The sequence below is a fragment of the Hordeum vulgare genome, chromosome 5H, assembly GCF_904849725.1.
Source record: "Hordeum vulgare subsp. vulgare chromosome 5H, MorexV3_pseudomolecules_assembly, whole genome shotgun sequence".
Classification (NCBI taxonomy): Eukaryota; Viridiplantae; Streptophyta; class Magnoliopsida; order Poales; family Poaceae; genus Hordeum; species Hordeum vulgare.
In genome coordinates this window covers 318,403,607-318,431,392 of record NC_058522.1, presented here as the reverse complement: position 1 = coordinate 318,431,392, position 27,786 = coordinate 318,403,607, and positions in this window count along the sequence as shown.

Below are 27,786 nucleotides of genomic sequence, written 5' to 3'. Positions count from 1 at the left end.
AGCCACTCGGAGTGGTAAACCTCGCGAATGAATTTGGCCTCCAAGAGTCGTGCCACCTCCTCGCCGATTGCTTTCCTCTTCTCTGATGCAGATCGTCACAGGCGCTCCCTGACCGGCTTCACCTTTGGATCCACTCGCAAACGATGCTCAGCCAGCTCCCTGGTACACCCGACATGTCAGCAGGCTTCCATGCAAAGATGTCCCAGTTCTCACGGAGGAACTGGGTGAGCTCTGCTTCCTATTTGTTGTCGAGTGTCGTGGATATGTTGGTTGGAGCAGCATTGGGATCCGTCGGATGGACGCTCACTGGCTTGACCTCTCCTGCCGACTGAAAGGCAGACTCAGAAACGGGCTTCTTGGAGCGCATTAGGTCAGCTGGGTCGGTAGTTCTCCGGTACTCTTCCAACTCTACCACGGCCATCTGCTGATCTGCAATCTTTGAACCTTCTTGCAAACACTCTTCATCTCTCTGCCGATTGGCGGAAACATTGATGACCCTTTAGGGCCTGCATCTTTATCTTTAGGTACACGTAACATGGACGATCCATGAAATGTGCATAAGCAGGACGACCCAGAATAGCATGGTATGCACTCTGGAAGTCCACCACCATAGATGTCAGCTTCTCATTGCGGAAAATTTTGTCACAGCCGAAAACAACATCAAGCCCAGCACTATGATTCCACTAATTGGTTGAGTGAATTGTATTTCTCCACTCGGAAGTAGAAAAATAATTTAGGGTTGAGGGTTTTTTAACCCCTAACCCTAAACCCTAAACCCTCGTTCACCTAAGTATTTTAACTTCGGCGAATCAGGTTCGCAGCTAAGCCCCGAGTGTGAGGATCGCTCTTCACTCGGAGTACGTTTTGTACTTAGGCGAAAAACTGGTTCGCAGCTAAGCATCCGAATGAATAGTTTTTATTCTCTCGGAAGGGTTTTGTAACTTAGGTGAATCATGTTCGCAGCTAAGCCCCCGAGTATGAGGATCGCTCTTCACTCGGGGTACGTTTTGTACTTAGGCGAAGACTGGTTCGCAGCTAAGCATCCGAGTGAATAGTTTTTATTCACTTAGAAGGGTTTTGTAACTTAGGCGAATCATGTTCGCAGCTAAGCCCCCGAGTGTGAGGATTGGTCTTCACTCGGAGTATGTTTTATATTTAGGCGAAAACTGGTTCGCAACTAAGAATCCGAGTGAATAGTTTTATTCACTCGGAAGGGTTTTGTAACTTAGGCGAATCATGTTTGCATCTAAGCCCCCGAGTGTGAGGATCTCTCTTTACTCGGAGTAGGATTTGGGCGTATAGCCACTCGACCGGAATCGGCCAAAATTGAGGAAGTTATGAGTTTGACAACTTTATTCAGCAAACTTCATATGTTACGGATCAACCTCTGACCAAGCATAAGATTGTTTGAGTAGATCTGCATTCCATGCGCGCGGCTCATCAATCCTTTTGTGAAGATTGTAGAGACGATAGGCTCCATTGTTCAACACCTTTGTGACGAGGAAAGGCCCTTCCCTTGCAAGAGCTAGCTTATGAGGTCGTTGTTCATCCACTCTGAGTACCAGAGCGCCTTCATGAAATGCCCGACTCCTTACATGCTTCGAGTGAAAAGGCCGTAGGTCCTGTTGATAAACTGTAGATCGAATAAGAGCCATCTCGCATTCTTCTCTAAAAGATCCACTCCATCTTGACGTGCTTGCTCGAATTCAGCTTCTGAATAGATATCTACTCGGGGTGAACTATGAAGCAGGTCACGCAGTAGAACGACTTTGGCTCCATAGACCAGGAAGAAAGGGGTTCACCCAGTCGACCGGTTCGATGTTGTCCTCAAAAGAGGGCTTCTTGGAACGCATTAGGTCAGCTGGGTCGGCAGTTTTCCGGTACTCTTCCAACTCTACCATGGCGATCCGCTGATCTGCAATCTTTGAACCTTGTTGCAAACAGTCTTTAGCTCTCCACCGATTGCCAAAAACAGTGATGACCCCTTTAGGGCCTGGCATCTTCATCTCCAGGTACACGCAACATGGACGGGCCATGAAACGTGCATAAGCAGGACGACCCAGAATAGCATGGTATGCACTCTGGAAGTCCACCACCTCAAATGCCAGCTTCTCTTTGCGGAAATTTATGTCAGAGCCGAAAACAACATCAAGCCCGATCTGGCCGAGTGACTTGGATTTCTTCCCTGGGATAACTCCATGAAAGGACATGGTGCTCTCGCTGAGTCAGGACATCGGAATGCCCATCCCCTTGAGAGTTTTTGCATATAGGATATTCAGCCCACTCCCTCCATCCATCAAGACTTTGCGAAGCCGAGTACCTTCAGGGCACCAGGGCTTGGCGACCTGGAGTCGGAACAATAGTTGGATGGTCCGATTGATCAAACGTGATTGGGGTCTGCGACCACTTCATGTATGCTGGAGTGGTGGGCACTGCCATGTTGACTTCTGTGTTGATGACTTTTAGTCGACTTTTACTCTCAATGTCATAAAAAATCATCAGATTTGCGTCGACCTTGGGGAAGTCATTTTTCTCTTCATTATCCTCTTCATCGGGTTCTTTTCCACTCGACTGGTCCTTGAATTCTTGGACTAACAATCGGCACTGCCGAGTGGTATGCTTTGGCAATATTAGGTTGCCTTCATCATCTTTCTTCGTGTGAAATACAGACGGCTGATCCAAAACATCCGACTGCATCTTGGACTTCTTAGGGGGAAACGGTTCCTTGAACTTTCGTTTGAATTTTCCTGCCGCCAGAGCGGATGCTTCTGCTGGTGTAGCGTTTTCAACCTTCCGCTTCTGCTTCCGATTGGAATTAGCATCTGCGTTGTTGACTGCTTTACCCTTGCCGCTACGGAGGCGGTCTTCTTCTTCTCGGTTCGCATAACGGGTGGCTATCTCCATCATTTTGCTCATTGACATGTCGCCTAAGAGACCAAACTTCAGATACAGCTCTCGATACCTGACACCTGCCTTGTAGGCGCAGACTCCTTGATGCTCGGTAACATTCTCCACTTTGTGGTGGAGAGTGGTGCAACGCTGGATGTTATCGCGCAAGGACTCACTTGGTTTCTGCATGCAGTGTTGTAACTGAGAAAGGCCGGCAGGGCACTTGAAAGTGCCCTCGAAGGCCTTCATGAACACTCGGGCGAGATCTGCCCAACAGTATATGCTTGAAGGCGCCAGCTGATTCAGCCATGCACGGGCCGAACCATCCAGCATCAGGGGCAAGTGCTTCATCGCAACATTGTCGTTGCCACCGACAATCTGTACTGCAACACGGTAATCATCCAGCCATGTTTCGGGCTTGGACTCTCCTGTGAACTTACTAACTCCACATGCAAACCTGAAGTTGGGGGGAATATCAACAGAGCAGATTGCCCTGCTGAAACACTCGGGACCGGAAACTGCGGTACCACTTCCACTCGGTTGATCTCTATAGAGACCATCTGTGTAGGCTCTACCTGTGTTGATCCTTCTCTGCACAAGTACGTCTCTTGCATCAAATCCGGGATTCCGCTCGTCACCGAACGGGTGCCGGTCATCATAGTGTCGGGGCACATACGAGCCGCTCCGCGGAGGAGAACGTACTCGATGGTGGTCATCACGATGATAACGAGGGGGAAACTGGTTCCGACCCTGGTCTCGGTGCTGATACTCTCGGTGGCCCCCGTCGCTGCTATCCTCGGGTGAACCTGAAATGTAAACTGAACGAACTGTATCCGCCCTTGACGAATTGATGTGTAATCTATTGATTGAATGTGATACAGCCGAGTTATATTGTTGTGCTTCTTGAAGAAAAGCACGGATGTGCTCTAAGCCTATGCCTGCCTCTGAATCTGAAGGCTGAATTGAATCTGCTATTTCGGATGAGGCTGCGACATTGAGTACCGGAGTACGATATACCTCAGTATTGGCGCGATGATCGCCTAAGAAGAGTTGTCGCTGACGCCGACTGGAAGTTGGAGGACGACGACTAACGCGTCCAGACGACAGTTTGTCAGCCTCGTTCTCACCGTGACCGTACCCAGGTGGGCTCTCTGTGGAGCCCTCCATGAAGACCTCTACCGCTAGGTTGCAGCTCTCACACTCGGAGGGAACGTCACACTGAGTTGATGCTGAGTGGATCGGGTCCTGAAGGGGCACAGTAGGCTCGATGGCTGCGACCTGAGGAGTCGATGGAGATGTCGCCTATCGAGCCACCGCGTGCTTCACCCATCGCTGGAGTCGAGAGCAACCAGATCGCTTGTGATGACGAACAACGGAGTGAAGAACCGATAGCGGAGTCGACGTCTACAGAAGGAGTACGCCAATGGAGCTTGCACGGAAGTGCGTTGCTCCACGGATTGGGAGCGCCTTGATGTTGAGTGGCGCTTCCTGAATCCATGCTAAGTCGTCGGCGACGAAAATGAGGGCACCGAAATGGATTTCACCACCCATGAACGAATTGCCACTGGAATACATGACAAAGAGTAAAAAATGCAACCTTACGGGAAGTCGCTTAGACGCTTGCCCCACGGTGGGCGCCAACTGTCGTTGGAATAAACCTGACAGTAGAGGTGTAGGGTACAAATGGAGAGGGCAGAGTCCTTGCTACGGCAAGCTTGTACACAAGATGTATGAGTTCAGGCCCCTCTCTTGGAGGTAACAGCCCTACATCTCAGGTGCTCGGGAGCTCTTGCAGTGTGAATTGTGTAATACAAGGGGTGCGAACCCTTGTGCCAGAGGGGAGGGGTGGCTTATATAGAGTGCGCCACCCCTCATCAAGGCCTCATCATCTAAGGGCTTGATCAATATGAGTTAAAGATATACGTTACTGATAACATATGTAGGTAATAAATGCTACTAAAGACCATTGGGTGAACGTATGTCCGTTGGCCTTCGTGGGTGACTTCTGGTCTTCAATGTCGACTGGAATCCTTTCGAGTGGGTACAGGTCGTCGAGTGAATGGGAATGTATTCCAAGTGTTTACGTACCGAGTGACTTTTTAGGTGCCATCTTCATCCAGTCGGAATCTTCTGCCTGACCCTTGGCCTAATAATGAGGTACCCTTGGGTAGGACATTCAGGTCAGGCCTGTGACCCTACCCTAGGTACATATCCCCATCAATACTTGCTTTTTGTACATGGATCCTATCTCGGATTTCATGGTCTTAGCCATTTGTTGAAAGCCGGGCCCATCATCGCTTCCTCATAGTTTGTAGGCTCATGTTGTTCAACAATATGACTTCCAATACAAGATCATCATACTACTTGGGGAAGTACGTGTCCTTGTCGACCTATGAGGTTCATGTAAGTGCATCTAGTGCCCCTTAGTGATTTTGGTGGTTTGAAGACTTATAGCTTAAGTATCTAATGTGTTTATGAGTATACACAGGATCTATAAGTCATTGAGGAGTTTGAGATATTTGAAGAATATCGACCCCTAAAAATGTATATCTTCAGTTGAAGAAATTGGTCTGAAGCTGAAGAAATGAATCGCGAGAATCTGTGATGAAATTGATATTCCTCATGAAGATACTAATATTGAGAAGAACGGTGGTTCCTGAAGAAAAACATTCTAAAGAAATTGAAGCGTGAAGATTTACGTTTTCTGTTTTACTTTCTTCGCATTTGATGAATAGGAACACCGTACTGTTAAAGGGGGTCAAAAATAACACTATGGAATGGATTTCCTCATGATGCTCAACCCAAGCCTAATCCTACCAAAAGCCTCAAGTAAGGAATATAAGTGACATGAGGACTCTCACAGTTGAGGGTCCCGACTGATTTGATAACCACGCCAAGTCACTGGTCTTATCCACTCCAAAGGTCATATTATTTAAGGGCATTAGTGTCAAATCATGTCGGGATGCTCCCAGGCTATAAATAGCCACCCCCATAACCACTAGCTGGTTGGCTGCTCCGTTAGAAACTGACACTTGTCATAAGAGCAACCCAAATTCCTCAGAGCTTTCGAGAGTAATTCATAAGTGAGGAAATACCCCATACACCGAAACCACAAACCAAACCTAGTGATTGAGCTCACTGAAGAAGTTGTTCCTGTTTGGGACTGAAGCCTTTTACCTTTGAGGACTGTGCATCCTCCAGACGGTTAGGCGTCATGGTCTAGAGCTTTACAGCAGTCAATTGTGGATCGCCGGGTGACCTAGTTTGTGAGGGTTTGGAAGTCTGCCCTGAAGACTTACCACGAGTGTTGGGCGAGGACTGTGTGTCCTTAGCTCAAGGAGAATACGGTAGGGACTGTGTGTCCCCGGACTGGGTGTCCTTTGGTTCCAATACCAAGCCGCTCCAAACTAGATGTACAACTGTCACAGCAGTTGGAACTGGGTCATCAAGAACAGTCTTCACTGAGAAACGGGTTCTAATTCCTCAACTCTTTACTTTTCTTGTATTGTGTGTTGATGACTTTCACTATGACTGTTTGAAGAATTTGCTGAAGACTTTCTATGAATTTCGTCAACCCCAAATTCTTCACGATAGTTAATCATCATCTGTATTCTGCGTGCCTCCTTACCGTGCAATCTGTTTTCACATTCTTCACTCTGAAATACTGCTGTTGTGAACGTTTGCGTGTCTGATCCTTTACTGTTTCCGCTGTAAGTTAGTCATGAGTGAGGAATTTCCTCAAAAGGAATTTCCTCAGTGATGAAATTCTAAAAATCTCCTATTCACCCCCCCTCTAGTCGATATAACGCACTTTCAATTGGTATCAGAGCAAGGTACTCCCTTGTTCTGTGTGATTTTGGTTTAACCACCTGGAGTTTTAGTTATGTCGACTGCAGGCATGTTTAAGGTGACTGCAGCATGTCCTACCTATGAAGGAAAGAACTTTCCCTTCTGGAAGAACAAAATGCAAATGCATTTACAAGCTATTGATAATGATCTCTGGTATATTGTGGAAAATGGTGTCCCCATTATCTCTGCCAGTGCCACTGCTGCTGATGTGAAGAAATTCAAGCAACTCGATTCTCAAGCGAAGAACATCATCTGTGGTCATCTGAGCCGAGGCCAGTTTGGAAGAGTAAGTGCTTTGGGCTCTGCAACACTGATCTGGGAGAGACTGTGCAAGGTAAATGAAGGAGTATCAACCCAGCGTGAATCGCGTGTTGATATTCTTTGCAATCTCTTCAATCGCTTCAAGAGACATGAAAATGAAAGCTGCCAAGACACCTTTGATCGCCTCACTCACATATCAAATGAACTGCAAGCACTGGGAGCTCGAGACATCACTGATCACGAAGTTGTGAAGAAATTGCTGAGATCTTTGGATTCTTCATTTGATACTTTAGTTCTGATGATTCAAGAAAGACCAGATTACAAGATGCTTGATCCAGCCGATATACTAAAAAGGCTAAATACTAATGAATTCCAGCTAGAAGAAAAGAGAGATCTATATGGACCAAGTTATTCCAGACCACGTGCACTGAAGGCTAGAGCAATTTCCTCATCTGAAGACGAAGACACAGACGACAACATTTGTGATCCTGAAGAATTTGGACAGGAGCTTGCAATGCTTGTGAGGAAATTCCAGAGATTTACACGACGAGGCCAATTCGGTAAATCTTCAAGAAGAGACATGAGGAAATCAGAATCTGCATCTGAGGACTACAAGAAACGAACCTGTCACAAGTGCAAGAAATCAGGTCATTACATTGCTGATTGTCCCCGTTGGGGAAAGGAATCAAAGAAGAAGAAATACAAGGATGACAGTTCTGATGACTCGAAGAAGAAGAAGAAATCTTCAAAATCCTCATCTTCAAAGCCCTCATCGCATAAGAAGACCAGTTTCAGAAAGGCTCGGGCACTTATTGGCAAGGAAATGGACTCCGAGGCAGAATCAGAGGAATGTGATGAAGAAGAGGGTTCTGATGAAGACTCAGAATCAGGACAGGCTAGTCTTGCACTAGCAACCACCTTCGTCAGGAAGTCAATCTTCAATCTTCAACAAAATGATTGCACCATTCATACCGATGACTATGCTGATGACATCGCTTCAACCTATTGCTTCATGGCAAAAGGTTCAAAGGTATCAAATAATGCCTCCTCCTCTGATTCAAGTGACTGTGAACCTAATGATTATAAGAAACCCAGTTACAGTAAACTTGCTATTATTGCCACTAAACAACAAACTGCTCTGGAAAAGCTTCAGAAACTGCTAGACAAAAGTGATGATCTGTTGAATGATGAAATGAACCTTACCCAAATCCTCACTGATGACATGAGAAGTCTTCAGTCTAGATTTGATAATCTACAGGATCGTTATGATACACTCCTCACTGATCATGAGAAGCTTTCCTATGAATTTCTTCAAAGGAAGCTTGATCTTGAGAAGCTGAGGATGTCTCATGATGATCTTCGTATGGAAAATGATTCATTACTAGCTCAATAGATCAACGCTAGTCAAGTTGAATTTATTCCTCCATGTCTTAAATGCATTGAATGCGAAACTGCTGATTCTTCACCGGAATCTTCAAATGCTACCATTGCTACAAATTCTTCAACTGCACCTGTTGTGTCTATTTCCTCACTTGAGGAAAACACAAATGTCACTGATGAAAATGCAGGGTTGAAGGAATTGTACGTGACAGGCATGTATAAAAGCCTCAAAGGACATCAAATCCTTTGTGATGTGCTGAAAAAGCAGATCTTGAACAGGAACCCGAGGAAAGAAGGAATTGCCTTTGAGAGGAAACTAAATGCTGATGGATCTTATTGGAACCTGAGCAGTATCCCAAAACCTGATGGGTTGTTGCTACTGGGCCTCCTTTTGATCCATCTAATCTAGCTGACTTTTCATGTGAACTATCCTATTCCTCAGATGAGTCATTTGATTCCAACTATAAACTGTTCAAAAATCAATCTGGTGAAGTATTTGCTCGATATGTTGGAACTAACTACAGGAATGGCCCTCCTCTGAGGAAAATCTGGGTTCCCAAAAGCTGTCTTGAAAATCTTCAGGTGAATGTCCTCATGACACCACCACTGAAGAATCTGAACCCCAGATCAAATTCCTCAGGAGGACCAAAGTCTTCAAGAGGATCAAAATCCTCAACTGGTCAAAACTATGCTCGTACCCGTGCTTATGCGTCTAACATGCAGGGAAATTACAAGGAATATGAATATGAACGTTACTCCTCAAATCATTATGTTCATAAATCCTCAAACCAGTTCTCTGCATATTCATATGAGTACTCTAATCCCCCTACTGCTAAGAGAAGTGCATTGGCCTCAATGCCACCTCTCTCATATGGTGCTCGCAGGATGATGAACGCTTTGCCACCCCTTCAGATGTGGGTGGTGAAGAAATCAAACTAATCACTTCTGCAGGACAGGTCTCCAGATGAAAATCATCATCTCAAGAATTTGCTAGAGACCTGAGGAAATGCTTGATAGGACGCAAGCTAATGATTGATGAAATATAGATGTTTCACTCGTCCTTACGTTTCTGTTATGATGAAATTACTGATCTGATGAAATTAGTATCATATTCTTCAAGTCTGAAGCATATGAGATGGTAAGCAGTACTAATTCATCTGCAGGAAGACAAACCCAAGAATACTGAGTGGGTTCTTGATAGTGGCTGCACACATCACATGACTGGTGATAAAAGCTTACTGATGAATATGCCACTAACTCCATCACCTCTGAAGCAAATCACATATGCTGACAAAGGTAAAAGCAAGGTATTGGGACTTGGCGAAGTAGCTATTTCCAAGGATAGGCATATGGACAAAGTGATGCTTGTTGAATCCCTTGGTTTTAACCTCATGTCAGTCTCGATGCTTTGTGATCTTGATATGATTGTTATCTTTGGTAGATATAGATGTGTAGTCATCATGGAATCTGACAGATCCAAAGTCTTCAAAGGTGTAAGAAGTGGGGATTTGTACATTGTTGATTTCTCTACAGGTCCTCAACTAGCCACTTGCTTACTAGCAAAAACCTCAGAAGGATGGCTGTGGCACCGAAGACTAGGTCATGCAGGCATGAGGAATTTGCACACGCTTGCAAAGAAGAAGCATGTCATCGGCATCGAATCAGTCAAATTCCCCAAGGATCATCTCTGCGGTGCTTGTGAATCTGGGAAAAATGACCAGATCCAAGCATCCCTCTAAAACCATCATCACCACTACACACCCATTCGAATTGCTTCATATGGATTTATTTGGACCTACTCACTATGCCACACTAACCAATGCAGCATCTTTATATGGCTTCGTCATAGTTGATGATTATTCCAGATATACTTCGGTGCATATCATAGTGTATAAAACTGAAGTGCAGGAAATCTTCAAACGATTTTCTTCATGGGCCTCGACGAACTTAGGCATCGGGATCAAACACATCAGGAGTGATAATGGAACCGAGTTCAAAAACACTAGTCTTGATGATTGAGTTCAAAAACACTAGTCTTGATGATTATCTTGATGAACTTTGTATTACTCATGAATTGTGTGCTCCTTATACTCCTCAGCAGAATGGTGTCGTCGAAAGGAAGAACAGGACTCTGGTTGAAATGGCAAGAACTATGCTTGAAGAATATCAGACTCCTCGTCGCTTCCGGCCTGAAGCAATCAACACTGCATGTCATATCATCAACAGGGTATATCTTCACAAATTCCTCAAGAAAACCTCATATGAACTTCTCACTGACAAGAAACCCAATGTAAGTTATTTCAAAGTCTTCGGTGCAAAATGTTGGATTAGAGATCCTCACCATAGCTCAAAATTTGCACCTAAGGCCCATGAAGGTTTTATGCTCGGTTATGGAAAGGACTCGCACACTTACAGAGTCTTCAACAACTATCACAACAAAGTTGTTGAGACTGTAGATGTGCGGTTCGATGAAACTAATGGCTCGCAAAGAGAGCAATTGCCTTCTGATCCAGATAAGCTGTCTCCTGAGGAGGCGATAAAGCTTAAGCCTACTGAAGACATTGTCCCAACTGAGGAAATTGGTGAAGAAACGATCCCCATCGCTGATAAAAACCAAGAAGATGCTCCTGAGGAAATTGCAACAGCACCACTTCCTCAGCCCAGACAAAATTCTCAACCAGCTCATCCGAGGATTGCAAACGAAGTAGAACTTGACAAAATCCTCAACGACATCAACGCGCCAGGTCCTCTCACTCGCTCAAAAGCTTCACACTTGGTTAATTTTGTGGGCATTTTTCCTTTGTATCCATCACAGAACCCTCAAAAGTTGCTGAGGCTTTTCTGGAACCGGAGTGGATCCAAGCTATGCAAGACGAACTTCTTCAATTCAAGCTGAATGACGTATGGGAGCTCATCAAACGACCAGATCCTCGCAAACACAACATCATCGGCACCAAGTAGATTTTCCGAAACAAGCAAGATGAGGACGGTCAAGTGGTGAGGAACAAGCATGACTTGTAGCCCAAGGCTACACCCAGGTTGAAGGAATAGATTTCGATGAAACTTTTGCACGTGTTGCTAGACTTGAAGCTATTCGAATATTACTTGCTTATGCTAATCATCATAACATCACCTTATATCAAATGGATGTGAAAAGTGCATTCCTCAATGGTAAGCTTGAGGAAGAAGTATATGTTGCTCAGCCCCCAGGTTTTGAGGATCCAAAGAATCCAGACAAAGTCTTCAGACTCAAAAAGGCTGTGTATGGTTCAAGCAATCCCCTCGGGCATGGTATGATACATTGAAGGAATTCCTCATGAAGAAAGGCTTCAAACCTGGTTCACTCGATCCAACTCTTTTCACTAAATCCTACGATAATGAGCTATTTGTGTGTCAAATATATGTCGATGATATTATATTTGGCTGTACTCACAAAAGATAGAGTGATGAATTTGCCTACATAATGAGTGAAGAATATCAGATGTCCATGATGGGGGAGCTGAAATTCTTCTTAGGCCTTCAAATTCGTCAACAAAGCAATGGAATCTTCATATCACAGGAGAAATACCTCAAGGATGTTCTGAGGAAATTCGACATGCACGAATGCAAAGGTGCCAAGACTCCGATGCCTACCAACGGCCACCTCGGCACTGATGAAAATGGTAAAGATTTCGATCAGCAGGTATACCGTTCTATGATTGGCTCCTTATTGTATCTATGTGCATCTAGGCCAGATATAATGCTTAGTGTTTGCATGTGTGCATATTTTCAAGCAAAACCGAAGGAATCACACCATAAGGCTCTGAAACATATTCTTCGATACTTAGCTCACACACCAACACTAGGATTATGGTATCCCAAGGGCTCCAATCTTCATCTGGTAAGGTATTCTGATTCTGACTATGCTGGTGACCGTGTGGATCGCAAGTCAACATCTGGCACATGCCATTTCCTCGGAAGATCACTAGTTTGGTGGTCCTCAAAGAAGCAGAACTGTGTATCACTCTCCACTGCCGAAGCTGAGTACATTGCTGCTGGTTCTTGCTGTGCTCAATTGCCATGGATGAAGCAAACCCTCAAGGACTACGGCATCAACATGAAGAATGTACCTCTCTACTGTGACAATGAGAGTGCTATCAAGATTGCATACAACCCAGTACAACACTCGAAGACCAAGCACATCCAGATTCATCATCATTTTCTTCGGGACCATGTCCTCAAGGGCAATATCCTCATCGACCATGTGAAGACTGATGATCAACTGGCAGATATCTTCACTAAGCCCTTGGATGAGAAAAGGTTTTGCAAGTTGCGGTGTGAGCTAAATATCTTAGAGTCTTCAAATGTTTTGTAAAAACATGCACACATCCTAACACTTATGCAAAGTTGATGACTTAGAGCTGCAACACATGATGAAACGATTTTCTTCAACTGATGAAGAATGTCACTCTGAATGTGAAGAAATTAACGAAGAAATTGATTCTCAGGGCCCTACAACAATTGTATGCGGCGTCTGTAATGAACATTCTTATATGGTGGGTAACGCCACCGCCCAATGTGAAATTCCTCAAGTTGATTTTCTTCAAATGATCAATTTCCTCACAATGCATTCTTCTTCAAAACAGTTGTTCTTCATTGTGATGATCTATTACAAAACCTTCAAAACACTTGATGACTTTCATTTGACTAGGTAGACTAAGATTTCTAGTCCTCAACAGCATTCACTTATTGCTATTTCTTCAAGTTGATGTTTCTGCTAAGTGAATGTGATCGGACCCTACTTTCCCTCTATGCTATACTTATCCAATCTATTCAATTCTTCATATGCATTCTATTTGAAACTTTGTTCAAAATCCTCACTGCATCCTTGTCAGCTGATGATTTTGTAACGAAAATCCTCAAATCTTCAAAAATTGTTTTCTTTAAAGGCACAGTAACTGAACCCCCACTTCCCACGATTGGATAACCATGATCTACACTATCTCCACCGTATCGTACGGGAGCTACACGTGTCCTGCGGAGACGTAGAGGCAGGGGCTATTTGGTCCGAAACTTTCGCGCCAAACAGTAACTTTCGGGCTATAAATATGTACTTATCCCCCTCGGTATCCTATTCTTCGCCTCATCGCTCTCCTGCCATAGCACACTCCACCGAACCCTACCGCCACCGTTGGTAGTCTTGTCGCCGGTAAGGAAGAGCTTCACCGCCTCGACCTTTTCGTCGCCAGAATCACGCCGGAGTCGGACCATATTCCTCCGCCGCCGCCGTAGACGTCCTCTGCCGCCAAGTTAGGGTGCATTGGACTCTCGAACGAAGAACCTCTCCAACACTACTTTCTGTGTTCTTCGTACGCACCTTCCAGGGTAAATATATCCCATTTTTACAGCAGATTAGATCTGAAATTTTACATCTTCTATGTGAAATCTGTTTTTCCTCAAGATACGATGCGCACATGATTCGTCAAACACCACCTATCACCGCAATCATTGATGAACTAGCTAAGCATGTAAGATTTTCACGAGATTCCTCAATTGTGCGAATTTTTGGATTTGTACAACTCTGGAACCCAAGAACAGTATGCTTAGGAAAATTCCTCAACCACTGGTTATATTCTTCGAACTGTCAAACTTTTTCATTTTCTTCAAATCTGAGAACGCATATGACCTCTCCAAATTCCTCGCAACTATACTCTGTTCACACGTACACACATGTCAGCTGATGAATCTCTCGGTTCTCATCACATTAACTCATTTGCAGCATTTCTGGAAGAAACTCTTCAAGGCTCTTCAGAATCATCAAGAGTTCAAAATAATCAGCAAAGTCCTCAACTGAAGAAAATGGAGGAAGAGAGAAAACAGAAGGGCGGAAAGAAACTGGAGCACAACACAGCTGTTGATATCCCTGAGGACATATACTTGGACTATTGTACGCGTGATGAACATGAGACAATGGCCAAGAGAAAGATAAGGCTGCAGAAGATTGAACGCCGATGGGCGAAGGAATGGAAGGAGTACAGGTTTGTGACTCCCAAATATGCGAAGAAATTCGCTTTGAAGCCTCTTGGCAGAAGGGCCCCACTTGAGGATCATCAAGTAGCTCATCCATCAAGCCTCAAGACCATTTATGACTATCCAGATGAAAAGGAAAAGCATCTGGCCCAGCTCAAGAAGCAAGCAGAAGCTGCACTGAGGAAATTTAATGAATCCTCAGCTGCTGCCTCTAGTGCTGCTAATTCCTTAGCGGCTGAAACCTCAGGCTCAGAAATTCCTCACACGCAGTCTATGCCATCAAAGCAAAGGGCTCCAAATCCTCAAGAGAAGTCTGTTCAGGCTTCTGTCACAAAACCCTCAGCTCCAAAACCCTCAGTTCTAAAACCCTCATTACCAAAACCTTCAACACCAAAACCATCAGCGCCAAAACCCTCTGCACCAATCTCCTCAGCACCAAAATCCTCAGCTCCACCTCCAAAGCCTCAAGGAAAACCAGTACAAAAGCATGTCATGAAACCTACGACCGCCAGCTCCAGCTCCTCACTCCTAGCTGCAACTAGCTCGGAGACAAAGTCTTCAACACCACTTATGAAGACTTTGGCAGCTACTCAACGTGCACCTCTGCCCAGCCCCAGCAAAATCATCGCAGTCCCGTCTGCATCATAGGAGAGTGATGAATATGATGATGAAACCCTGCAAGCCATCATCAGAAACAAGCAAGAAAGGGTTGCTCAAGCATCAGGCAGTGCTATTCCTCTGGCCATGGACCCCAAGGTCCTCCTTGACTACATCAATATCTGGTATGAGGATCCAAACACTCCCATTGATGATTTGAAACTTCTTCCTGGCATCAGCCACATGGTGGCCACCTTCATAAATGAAGCCAAGTGGAAAGAATAGCAGGCCCGGCAGGCAAAGGTTGCAAAGGCCAAAAAGGAGAAATTCCTCAGGCAGAATCTCCTCAAGCTGACTCCTGATGCACTGGTGTCAACCCAGGCAGAGCTGCAAGTATTGACTGACAAGTATGAAAAGATGTCAGATCGCAAAAGCATCAAGCGAAATTTCATCAAGCTAGCCACTAGTGCCGTTGATGACTACAACAAGAGAAAAGCACCACCAGCACCAACTCCTCAGCCCCTGGTTTTGCAGCCAGCAGATGCATCTCCTGATGAGGAGGAAACTCCTCAAGATGAGGAAGAACACCAGGAGCGCCGTGTTGATGAACCGGCCATTGAAGAAGTCATCACAGAAAATGCAACTGATGAAATAGCAACCACTGATGAGACTGCTCCTGATCCAGCTGCTTCATCAAAGGAGGCTGATGACTCTGTTCCAGCTGGTTCCTCACTACCAACTGAAGAATCTGAAGAAAGAACACCTTCACCAAAAGCTTCAAAGGTGAAGAAGATAATTCCGTCTGCATCAGACGCAAAGAAAACAAGGGCTACTGAAAAGGAAGCCAAGAAGAGAAAAGCCTCCTCAGCAGTAGAAGAGACAGAGGCAAAGCGCCTCAAAGAAACTGAAGAAAATGCTCCTCTGGACCCAGTGCCTCTCAATGTCGCCCCTTCCAATGAGATGGTCGTCATTGATGACCCAGCTACAAGGGCAGATGAGGAAATGAAGGATGTCGCCTGTGAGGAACATACTGATGAGGAAATCCAGATTGATGACAGTCGTCAACCTCTTATTCCTCAAACAGAGACTGCTCAAGCATCAACTGCACCAGCTGATGAAACTGCTTCTGCCACAAAGTCAGCTGAAGGAAAACATGCTGAGGAAAATGTACATTCTGAGCAGACTCCTCAAGATGAGGAACAGGCTGACCCAACTCCTCAAAATGAGAAAGAAGCAGAATTTCTCAGCCTGAAGCTCAACCAGAGCAAGCATCATCTCCCCAACAAGAAGTACCAGTTGATGAAATTCCTCAACTTGAGGAAAATGCTGAAGAAAATGTACCCGCCCAAGACAATGAATTCATTGTGCTCAACCCAGAGACTGCCATGGTTCCTCCTCCCCCATTCCTCAGCAAAATCTCAAACCAGTTCAGCGCCAACCATTCTCCAAGCGTCCAAAGTTTCAGAAAGAAGATTTCTTTGAAGAACGCATGTATTTCATCGGAGAGAATCCTTATGACAAGCCTCAAATGAGGTATCTGAAGTTTTGGACAAGGACCCAGATGAACTACTATGCCTCTGTGCTTTGTGGACGCAACAAGATATTCTAGCACTGGCACATTCCTCATGTTGAGCTTGAAGCAATACCTTGCATGGAACCAATCCTCAGTGTACTCCACGATGCAGGTTTGCTCCCTATGTGCTCAGACATATCAGACTGGAATAGCGAGCTCATTCTTCAGTTCTATGCCACTCTGCACATATCTGGCAACGCTGATGACATCAACACTTGGGTGTTTGACTGGATGTCCCAAAATACTCACTACAAAGCTCCTGCTTCTGAACTTCTCAGAGAACTGCCCGTACCAATTCCCTCAGATGGGGTAGTGAAGCTTTATGGTGAGCATGAGCTGCCAAATGGAATGATGGAAGTCCTCGTGAAGCCTTTGGCTGCAGGAAAACCCTCAAGAACCACATTCCTCGTCCATGAGCTCAAGTACACACCCCGGTCTGTCTACAAAATCCTCTACAGTGTGCTCGCGCCAATCAAAGGCGATGACGATGAAGAAGATGTTGTAGGCCTCATGAAGAATATCCTCTTCAACATCATTCACGGTATTCCTATTAATATCCATGATTTCTTCTTGAGGACTTTGGCCGACAATACCATGTGCCCCTACGATCACAAGATATATGCCCTGTGGATCATGAGATTCATCAGTACAAGGACAGGCATCAACTTCCACGCTGATTTCCAAAACCATGTTGGTTATATGCCTCCTATCCGGGTCAACTAGAAGACTTTCGAGCCCATTGAAGGAAAAGGAAAATCTGTGATTGAAGAAGGCAACAGGCCCCTTGATGGCCAGTTCAAAGAGCCAGAAGCTTATTCCTCATGGGACGATACTGAGACTCCTCCAGCAAGCCCAGTTCCTCCTCGCGTGCTGAACACCAGAGAGCTCCTCCTCAGTCTTCACCAGAAGGTGGATCACAACCACAAATGGGTCAAACACCAGTTTGGTGCCATTATGAAAACCCTCACTGAAACTCAGAACGCTGTGAAGCTTAATCATCACTATCTGCATGAGGTTTTCGATCGCACCTGGACTACACTTGCACATCTGAAGACCCAGACTGATCTTGAAGAAATGAACTTTGAGCAGGACTTTGACTGGTCGTGGCCTCCCAAGAGAAAGTTTAGGCCCATTCCAGTGCCAGACCTTGAAGACAGCTCCTTTTCTTCATTCCGCACTGCTGAATCTGATGAGGAACAACTCAACACAGGAACCGGCCCAAGGAAGAAGACTACTCCCAAGAAGCATCACGGCTCTTCCTCGACCGCCAAGTAATGAAGTCTTCACGGGCGTTAGTCCTCAGTTTGTTCCTCTTTGTCACTTGATGACAAAGGGGGAGAAACTCGAGAGTTAGTCTTCAAGCGGGAAATTTTTGGGGCTTATAAACTATATTAAGTTACAAACTCTTGGCTCTTCTGAAGTTTTTATGTAATGAGTTGTAACTTAAGCCCGATGGTACACTGACGCTTTTGAACGCTTTTCTTCGCATGCTTATTCCTCAAGTTTTAATGCACGCATGCTGGAATTCGTCAGATACCATTTGCCATCATGCATCTTCATTTTCTTCATATGATATGTTATATGTATGCATGATTTACAAGACTCAGGGGGAGATCTCCATGATATAAATCATCAATGTGCATCTGCTATAAAAGCAAAATCCTCAAGGTATGCACATCTTCAGGGGGAGTCTCTCTTAATCTTGTTTTCAAATTCCTCAAATGAGTATTTACACTTCATATTTTTCATCCCTGTTGAAGACTTAACCTAATTGTCATCAACCACCAAAAAGGGGGAGATTGTAAGTGCATCTAGTGCCCCTTAGTGATTTTTGTGGTTTGAAGACTTATAGGTTAAGTATCTAATGTGTTTATGAGTATACACAGGATCTATAAGTCATTGAGGAGTTTGTGATATTTGAAGAATATCGACCCCTAAAAATGTATATCTTCAGTTGAAGAAATTGGTCTGAAGCTGAAGAAATGAATCGCGAGGAATCTGCGATGAAATTGATATTCCTCATGAAGATACTGATATTGAGAAGACCGGTGGTTCTTGAAGAAAATCATTCTGAAGAAATTGAATCGTGAAGATTTACGTTTTCTGTTTTACTTTCTTCGCATTTGATGAATAGGAACATCATACTGTTAAAGGGGGTCAAAGTAACACTATGGAATGGATTTCCTCATGATGCTCAACCCAAGCCTAATCCTACCAACAGCCTCAAGTAAGGAATATGAGTGACACGAGGACTCTCACAGTTGAGGGTCCCGACCGTTTTGATAACCACGTCAAGTCACTGGTCTTATCCACTCCAACGGTCATATTATTTGAGGGCATTAGTGTCAAATCATATCGGGATGCTCTCAGGCTATAAATAGCCATCCCCACAACCACTAGCTGGTTGGCTGCTCCGTAGAAACTGACACTTGTCATCAGAGCAACCCAAATTCCTCAGAGCTTTCGAGAGTAATTCATCAGTGAGGAAATACCCCATACACCGAAACGACAAACCAAACCTAGTGATTGAGCATCACTGAAGAAGTTGTTCCTGTGTGGGACTGAAGCCTTTTACCTTTGAGGACTGTGCATCCTCCAGACGGTTAGGCGTCATGGTCTAGAGCTTTCTAGCAGTCAATTGTGGATCGTCGGGTGACCTAGTTTGTGAGGGTTTGGAAGTCTGCCCTGAAGACTTACCACGAGTGTTGGGCGAGGACTGTGTGTCCTTAGCTCAAGGATAATACGGTAGGGACTGTGTGTCCCGGGACTGGGTGTCCTTTGGTTTCAATACCAAGCCGCTCCAAACCAGATGTACAACTGTCACAACAGTTGGAACTGGGTCATCAAGAACAGTCTTCACTGAGAAACGGGTTCTAATTCCTCAACTCTTTACTTTTCTTGTATTGTCTGTTGATGACTTTCACTGTGACAGTTTGAAGAATTTGCTGAAGACTTTCTCTGAATTTCCTCAACCCCAAATTCTTCACGATAGTTAATCATCATCTGTATTCTGCGTGCCTTCTTACCGTGCAATCTGTTTTCACATTCTTCACTCTGAAATACTGCTGTTGTGAACGTTTGCACGTCTGATCCTTTACTGTTTCCGCTGTAAGTTAGTCATCAGTGAGGGATTTCCTCAAAAGGAATTTCCTCAGTGATGAAATTCTAAAAATCTCCTATTCACCCCCCCTCTAGTCGATATAACGCACTTTCAGTTCAGTAGTAAATTGATCTGAAGATTCATGATCATCACCATTATCTTAATCTTCAATTGGCGTACGCATCATAAGAACACCTTTATGCGTTGCACTACTTTCCAATTCAAGTGAAGGTTCGATAACCTCATCAAGTTCTACCATCTTCCCACTCACTTCTTTCGAGAGAACCTCCTTCTCTCGAAAAGATTCATTCTTGGCAATACAGACCTTGCCTTTGGATTTGTGATATAATGTATACCAAATTTTTGTTTTAGGGTATCGTACTAAGATGCACTTTTCCGCTGTGGGTTCGAGCTTATCGGGCGTAAGTGTCGCATCCCCAAAATCTAAGAAATGACAACTTAGGTTTCTTGCCAGACCATAATACATACAATGTTGTTTTAACGGATTTATATGGTGCCCTATTTAAAGTGAATGTAGTTATCTCTAATGCATAACCCCAAAACGACAGTGGCAAATCGATAAGAAACATCATAGAACATACCATATCCAATAGAGTATGGTTAAGATATTTGGACACAAAATTACACTGAGGTGTTCCAGGTGGCGTCAGTTGTGAAACAATTTCCGCATTGTTTTACATGCATACCAAACTAGTAACTCAGATATTCACCTCCATGATAATATCGTAGACATTTTATCTTCTTGGCACAATGATCTTCAACTTCACTCTGAAATTTCTTAAACTTTTCAAAACTTCTGACGTGTGTTTCATCAAGTAAATATATGCATATGTACTCAATCTATGACGGGGAGAAAATAAAAATATTGACCATGTGCTTTAACACTCATTGGACTCATACATTAGTATGTACTATTTCCAACAAGTCACTTTCCCGATCTATCGTACCATAAAATGGGGTCTTAATCATCTTGCCCCTAAGGCATGGTTCACATATCTGAAGCGATTAAAAATCGAGTGAGTCCAAAGATCCATCGACATGGAGTTTCTTCATGCGGTTTACACCAATATAACCTAGGCAGCAGTGCCACAAGTATGTGGTACTATCATGATTAACTTTGCATCTTTTGGCATCAATATTATGAACATGTGTATCACAATGGTCGATATTCAATAAACCAATCACATTGAATGCATATCATAAAATATATTATTCATGTAAACAAGACAACCATTATTCTGTGACTTAAATAAAAAATTGTCTTGCAATAAACATGATCCAGATATATTGTTCATGATTAACAAAGGCACCAAATGACATTTATTTAAATTTAATACTAATCCCTAAGGTAGAGAGAGTGTGCTGATGGCGATCACATCAACCTTGGAGACACTTCCAACACGCATCGGCACCTTGTCCTTAGCGAGTCTCGTTTATTCCCCAACTCCTCTTTTGAGTTACTAATATCAACAACTGAACTGGTATCAAATACCCAGGGGCTACAATGAGCACTAGTAAGGTACATCAATAACATGTATATAAAATATACCTTTGTAGACGTTTGCAGCCTTTTTATCTTCCAAGTACGTGGGACAGTTCTACTTCAATCACCATCCCCCCTTACAATAGAAGAACCCAGTCTCGGGTTTGGGTCCAACCTTGGGTTTCATCATTGGAATGACAATTGTCTTGCCATTCTTGATGTTTGCCTTCTTTCCCTTGCCTTTCTTGAAGTAATGGTCTTATTAACCATCAACACTTGATGCTCCTTCTTGATTTCTACATGTGCGGTATAAAATATCGCAAATACCTTAACGATCATCTTCTCCATCCCTTGCATGTTATAATTCGTCATGAAGCTCTAGTATCTTGGTGGTAGTGACTCGAGAACTCTGTCAATCACTCTCTTATATAGAATATTAACTCTCACTTGGTTCAAGCGATTGTAGCACTCAAGCATTCCGAGCACATGCTCACCTGACCAAGCTATTCTCCTCCATATTGCACGCAGAGAACTTGTTAGAGGTCTCATACCTCTCAATACGAGCATGAGCCTGAAATGCCAATTTCAGCTCTTGGAACATCTCATATGCTCTGTGGCATCAAGACATCATTGGATCCTCGATTCTAAGTCGTACATCATGGCACACTAAACTATCGAGTAGTTATCAGAACGTGGATGTCAGACGTTCACAACATCCACAGATGATGCTAACGGGGGCACCGAGGGGTATATCAACAACATAAGCCTTCCGTGTAGCATTGAGGACAATCCTGAGATCATGAACCGAGTTAGATAATTGCTACCATCATCTTCCAACTTAGTTTTCTCTTGGAACATATCAAAATACAGGGGAGCTACAATTTGAGCCATTGATCTACAACCCAATTTGCAATGACATTTTTAGATAATGTTCATGGTAATTGATTCAGTTAATCACATTACTAATAAAATGCCACTTAAATCAACATCCCACAAGTTTTCTAAGTGTTACATGATCAAAATTCACCAACCCAAGTCCGATCATCACGTGAGATGAGGTGGTTTCAATGTTGAACATCTCCATGTTGATCATATCTACTATATGACTCATGTTAAACCTTTCGGTCTCCTGTGTTCCAAGGCCATGTCAATACATGCTAGGCTCATCAAGTTTAACACAACTATTATGCATGTGTAAAACTAGCTTACACCCATTTTATGTGAACGGAGAGTATATCACACCTGATCATCATGAGGTGCTTCGAAACGACAAACTTTTGCAGCGGTGCATACTTGGGGAGAACACATTTTATCTTGAAATTAAGTGATGGATCATCTTATAATTCGACCGTCGTCCTAAGAAAAATAAGATGCCTAAAATATAAACATCACATGCAAATCAATAACTGAGATCATATGGCGATCAAAATTTTGTGCTTTTGATCTCCATCTACAAGGCACTGGCATGATTTCCATCATCACCAGCTTGACACCATGATCTCCATCATCACCAGCTTGATACCATGATCTCCATCATTATGTCAGCACGTTGTTTTCTCGCCAACTATTGATTTGACAAATATTGCTAACGCATAGTGATAAATTAAAGCAATTACATGGCATTTAATATTTTACACACAAGTAATATAATAAATCAAAGACAACCCTATGGCTCCTGCCGGTTGTCATTCTCATCGACATGCAAGTCGTGATAACTATTAATAACATCATCATCTCATACATCAACATATATCAAATCACGTCTTGGCCATATCACATCACAACATGCCCTCCAGAAACAAGTTAGACGCACTTTGTTTTTGCAAATTTTACGTGGCTGCTATGGGCAACATGCAAGAACCGTTCTTACCTACGCAAAGGCAGAACGGTGATAATCAAGTTTCCTTTTAATGTTCTAAAAGGACCGCCTTTGTCAAATTAGATTCAACTAAAGTGGGAGAGACACACACCCGCCAGCCATTTTATGCAAAACAAGTTGCATATTAGTCAGTGGAACCAGTCTCTTGTGCGAGGACGAGTAAGGTTTTTTCGAGACGCTTCATATCATAATACCGCCGAATCAAAATAAGACAAGGGATGTAAGGAATCTAAACATCAACTCCCACAAATTCTTTGTGTTCTACTCGTGCATATCATCTATGCATAGACCTAGCTCATGATACCTATGTTGGGTAACAAAGCAAGTAAAAAAACTTTCTGCTACAAACACCCAAGATCTATCTACTTAGATGCATAACAATGAGAGGGAAGAGTGCGACTATGTACCTTGATAGACCGTTAAGCGGAAGTGTATATTACGCGGTTGATGTACTCGTACTCTTCACGTTCCAATCACGATCCAGCGTCGAATGAATGACACCTCTGCTTTCAGCACACATGTGGCTCGGTGATGTGTCCACATCCTTGATGGAGCAAGTGATACGTCTCAAATGTATCTACTTTTCCAAACACTTTTGCTCTAGTTTTGGACTCTAGTTTGCATGATTTGAATGAAACTAACCAGGACTGAAGTTGTTTTCACCATATCTACCATGTTGTTATTTTTGTGCACAAATAAAAGTTCTTAGAATGAGACAAAACTTTTTGTGAATTGTTTCTAGAATATATAAAGAATTATGGAGAGAAGAACCACCAGATGGGGGCTGCCTACGGGTCACAAGCCAACAGGGAGCGCCCACCCCCCCCCCCCCCCGAGCACGCCGTGTACACTTGTGGGGCCCACATGGCTCCCCGATAATAATTTCATTCTTGTAAATTCACATCTTCAGAGAAAAATCAGAGAGAAGATTTCATCAAGTTCTATGAGATGGAGCCACCGTCACCTCCTGTTCTTCCTCGGTAGGGCTGTTCTGGAGTCAGTTTGGGGCTCCGAAGAGAGGGATTCATTCCGCCGTCATCACCAAACCTTCTCCATCAACAATAACATGATGCTCAGCACCGTGAGTGAGTAATTCATTTTTAGGCTTGCTGGAAGGTGGTGAGTTTTAGATGAGATTGATCATGCAATCGAGTTAATTTGATAGGGCTTGATCCCTAGTATTCACTATGTTTTGAGATTGATGTTGTTGTGACTTTGCCATTCGTAATGCTTGTCACTAGGGTACGAGTGACATGATTTCAGATCTAAACCTATTATGTTTTCTTCAAATATGGAACTGTTTAGGTCCTATCTTGGAAGTTGTATGCACCTATTACATGTTATAATCCGCATACCCCAAGGTGATAGTAATTGTGATTCTTTCGGGTGATTGCCCTAGGTTGAGGAGTTCATGTGTTCACCATGTGATAATCCTTTGTTTTGGTTCTCTATTAAAAGTAGGCCTTAATATCCCTTTGTTTCCTTATGGGCCCCGCTGCCAAGGGAGGGTAGGACAAAAGATGTCATACAAGTTCTTATCGCAAGCACGTATGACTATATGCGGAATACATGCCTACATTATATTGATGAATTGGAGCTAGTTCTGTGTCGCTCTAGTGCATGACTATTACATTATGAATTTCATCCATATCTATCCATTGCTGATCCATGTGCCTATGCTTTACATATAATGAATCTTCATAAAGTTACTGATGCTGCTGCTACTGTCACAACTGGTACAAAATTGTCGTTGTCACTATTACCGTTCCTAGTGTTACTTTGCCTTGCTACTGAATATTTGTTGAAGAGAGATATGCTACGTGTGGTTGAATTGACAACTCAACTACTAAGGATGATAAATATTCTTTGGCTCACTTTTGTTGAATCAATAAATCCGGGTGGAATACTACCCGCGAAGACTGTTGCGCCCCCTATACTTGTGGGTTATCAAGACCTTTTTCAGGCGTCGTTGCCAGGAGCATAGCTATGTTCATTGTGTTTACTTTAGGATATCCAATTCCTAATATGAAGAATCTAAAAGATACTCGAACCAAGATCGTCCCCTCTCGCACGAGAGGAGGTAAGGATTTGTAATCTAGCTCCGCTTTTGATTCACCTACTGTTTTGAATCAGCTTATAACACCACCGCTTGTTGCTCGTTCTAATATATCGGTTGAACTTGATGATGCTACTTATGAAATTAATGACACTACTACTGCTACACTTGATGAAATTGAAATTGTTCCATTGAATGAATTACTTGATGCTCATATCGCTAAAGCTAAAGAATTTGAAAATATTGGAACTGAGATTTTGAGTCACCTATTACACCTTGCTCTCCTAATATATATGAATTTCCTTATGTACCACAAGGTTATGTTATGGATTTGGAGGTAGCTAGGGTATTTGTTTCTTACAATGATAGAGATGATTTGAAGAAACTACTATTCAAACTAAAAGAAAAACCTGTGATGGTGAAACTGAAAGATGATCCCAAATTGGCTACTTCTCCTATATTTGTTACTGATAAGGATTATGAATTCTCTGTAGACCATGAATTAATACCTATAGTATAATATGATCCTTTCCTTGCTTATGAATCTAAAACTGTTGTTGGACATCTCACTAAATTGAATGATATTACCGCTTTGTTTACTCATGAGGAAAAGATGCGCTACTATTATATCCTTAAGCCTTTTCTTTTCTCGCTAAATGGCAAGGCTAAGGAATGATTCCTCGCTCTTGCTCCTAGTCGTGTGCATAGTCCCCGGGATATGATTTATTAATTCTTTAAAAAATATTGTCCTACTCATAAGAAACAAGCCGCCTTATATGAAATATTTAACTTTGTGCAAATTGAAGAAGAGAATCTCCCTCAAGCTTAGGGTAGGCTTCTCGAGTTACTTAGAGCTTTGTCTGATCATCCTCTTAAGAAAAACGAAATACTTGATATCTTTTATAATGGACTAACCAATGCTTCTAGGGATTTCCTAGATATTTATGCTCGTTGTGTTTTCAAGGAGAGAACTATTGGACAAGCTGAAGAATTATTGAATGACATATTGCAAAATGTCGATGATTGGATACTTCCTGAACCATGGCGAGATTGTGTTCAAAAAATAGAGGTATTCTATTCCTTAGTCCTGAATATATGCAAGAAGCCAAGAGGTCTATGAAAGAGAAGGGTATTAAAAGTGAAGATGTCAAGCATTTACCACCAATCGAAGAAATACATGGACTTGACACCCCGACACAAGTAGTAGAGGTAAATTCTCTCCATACCTTTAACGAAAGTGATATACTTTATAATAAGACTCCTAGTCAATGCATGGATGCATTTTACAATTACATTGTTAAGAAAGAACATTTCAATAATTATGTCAAAGATCAATTAAGATGCAATGCTATGATGATAGATCGGTTGAGTGACTTGATATTTGGAATTACTAATGATGTTAAGGGTCTATGGAAACATGCTTTTGTGGTTCATACCCAACTAGATCAAGTTGCTAAGTCCCAAAATGATTTGCTTGCTGAAATTAGAGGGAAATTGAATTATCATTCCATTAGAGTAATGACTAGAGGAGGAAGAATGACTCAGGAATCACTTTATCGTGAAGATTATCCTAAAATGTTTGAAAAAGATTCTCACGGGGCTAATAAGAAAGCACCTAGTCCATCTAATAAGAAAAATAAAAAGAAAATTGATAGGACCATCCATGCTTTTAGTGAATCTCTTATAGGAAAACCTAGTGAAAAACATAATGATGTTTTTATTTCTGACGGTGAGACACAATCTGGTAGTGAACATGCACCTAGTGATAATGAGAATGATAATAACAATAATGATGTGATTCACCTAGGTACTCAACAAGAAATAACAAAGAACGTGCTAACGATGTGGAAATAGAACCTGTTCAAGATCTTTATAACCCACATCCAAAAAATAAATGGTATGAGAAGAAATACTTTGCTGCTAGGAAACATGGTAAGGATAGAGAGCCCCATTCCATCGTAAGCCTTCTAAGAGCAAGGGCAAGGAGGAGATTGAACGCCTTGCTGAAATGATTACACTTGTCTTTTTGCACACTCGCTTGACTGATATTTTGAAAATGTCTTTGTATGCTAAGTATACAAAGGATATTATTGCCAACAAAAGAAAAATAGCTGAAACTGAAATTGCTACTATGCTACTTAATTATAATTTTGATGGTGGAGTGCCTAAGAAGTTGGGATATCCGGGTATACCCACAATACCTTGCTCCATTAAATATTATGTTAAAACTGCTTTGTGTGATCTAGGAGCTAGTGTTGGTGTTATGCCTTTCTCTCTATATAAAAGATTGTGTTTGAATAAGCTTACGCCATTGAGATATCTTTGCAAATGGTTAATAAATCCACTTCTTTACCTATTGGAATTTGCGAGTATGTTCCTGTTGGCGTTGCAAATGTGACTATCTTAACGGACTTTGTTATTTTTCATATGACCGAGAACGACAACATGTCAATCATCCTTGGTAGATCCTTTTTAAACACTACAGGGGTTGTTATTGATTGCAACAAAAGCTAGCCCACTTTTCATGTCAATGGCAAAAACCATACCGTGCATTTTTCGAAGAAGCAAACTGTGGTTAGTAATATTAATGTCATTGAGCCTAGAGCCACACTTATCATTAGAGGTTTTAAAATTCCTCTTCCTACTACCAAGAAGAAATATGATATTCTTATTATTGGGGATATGCAAA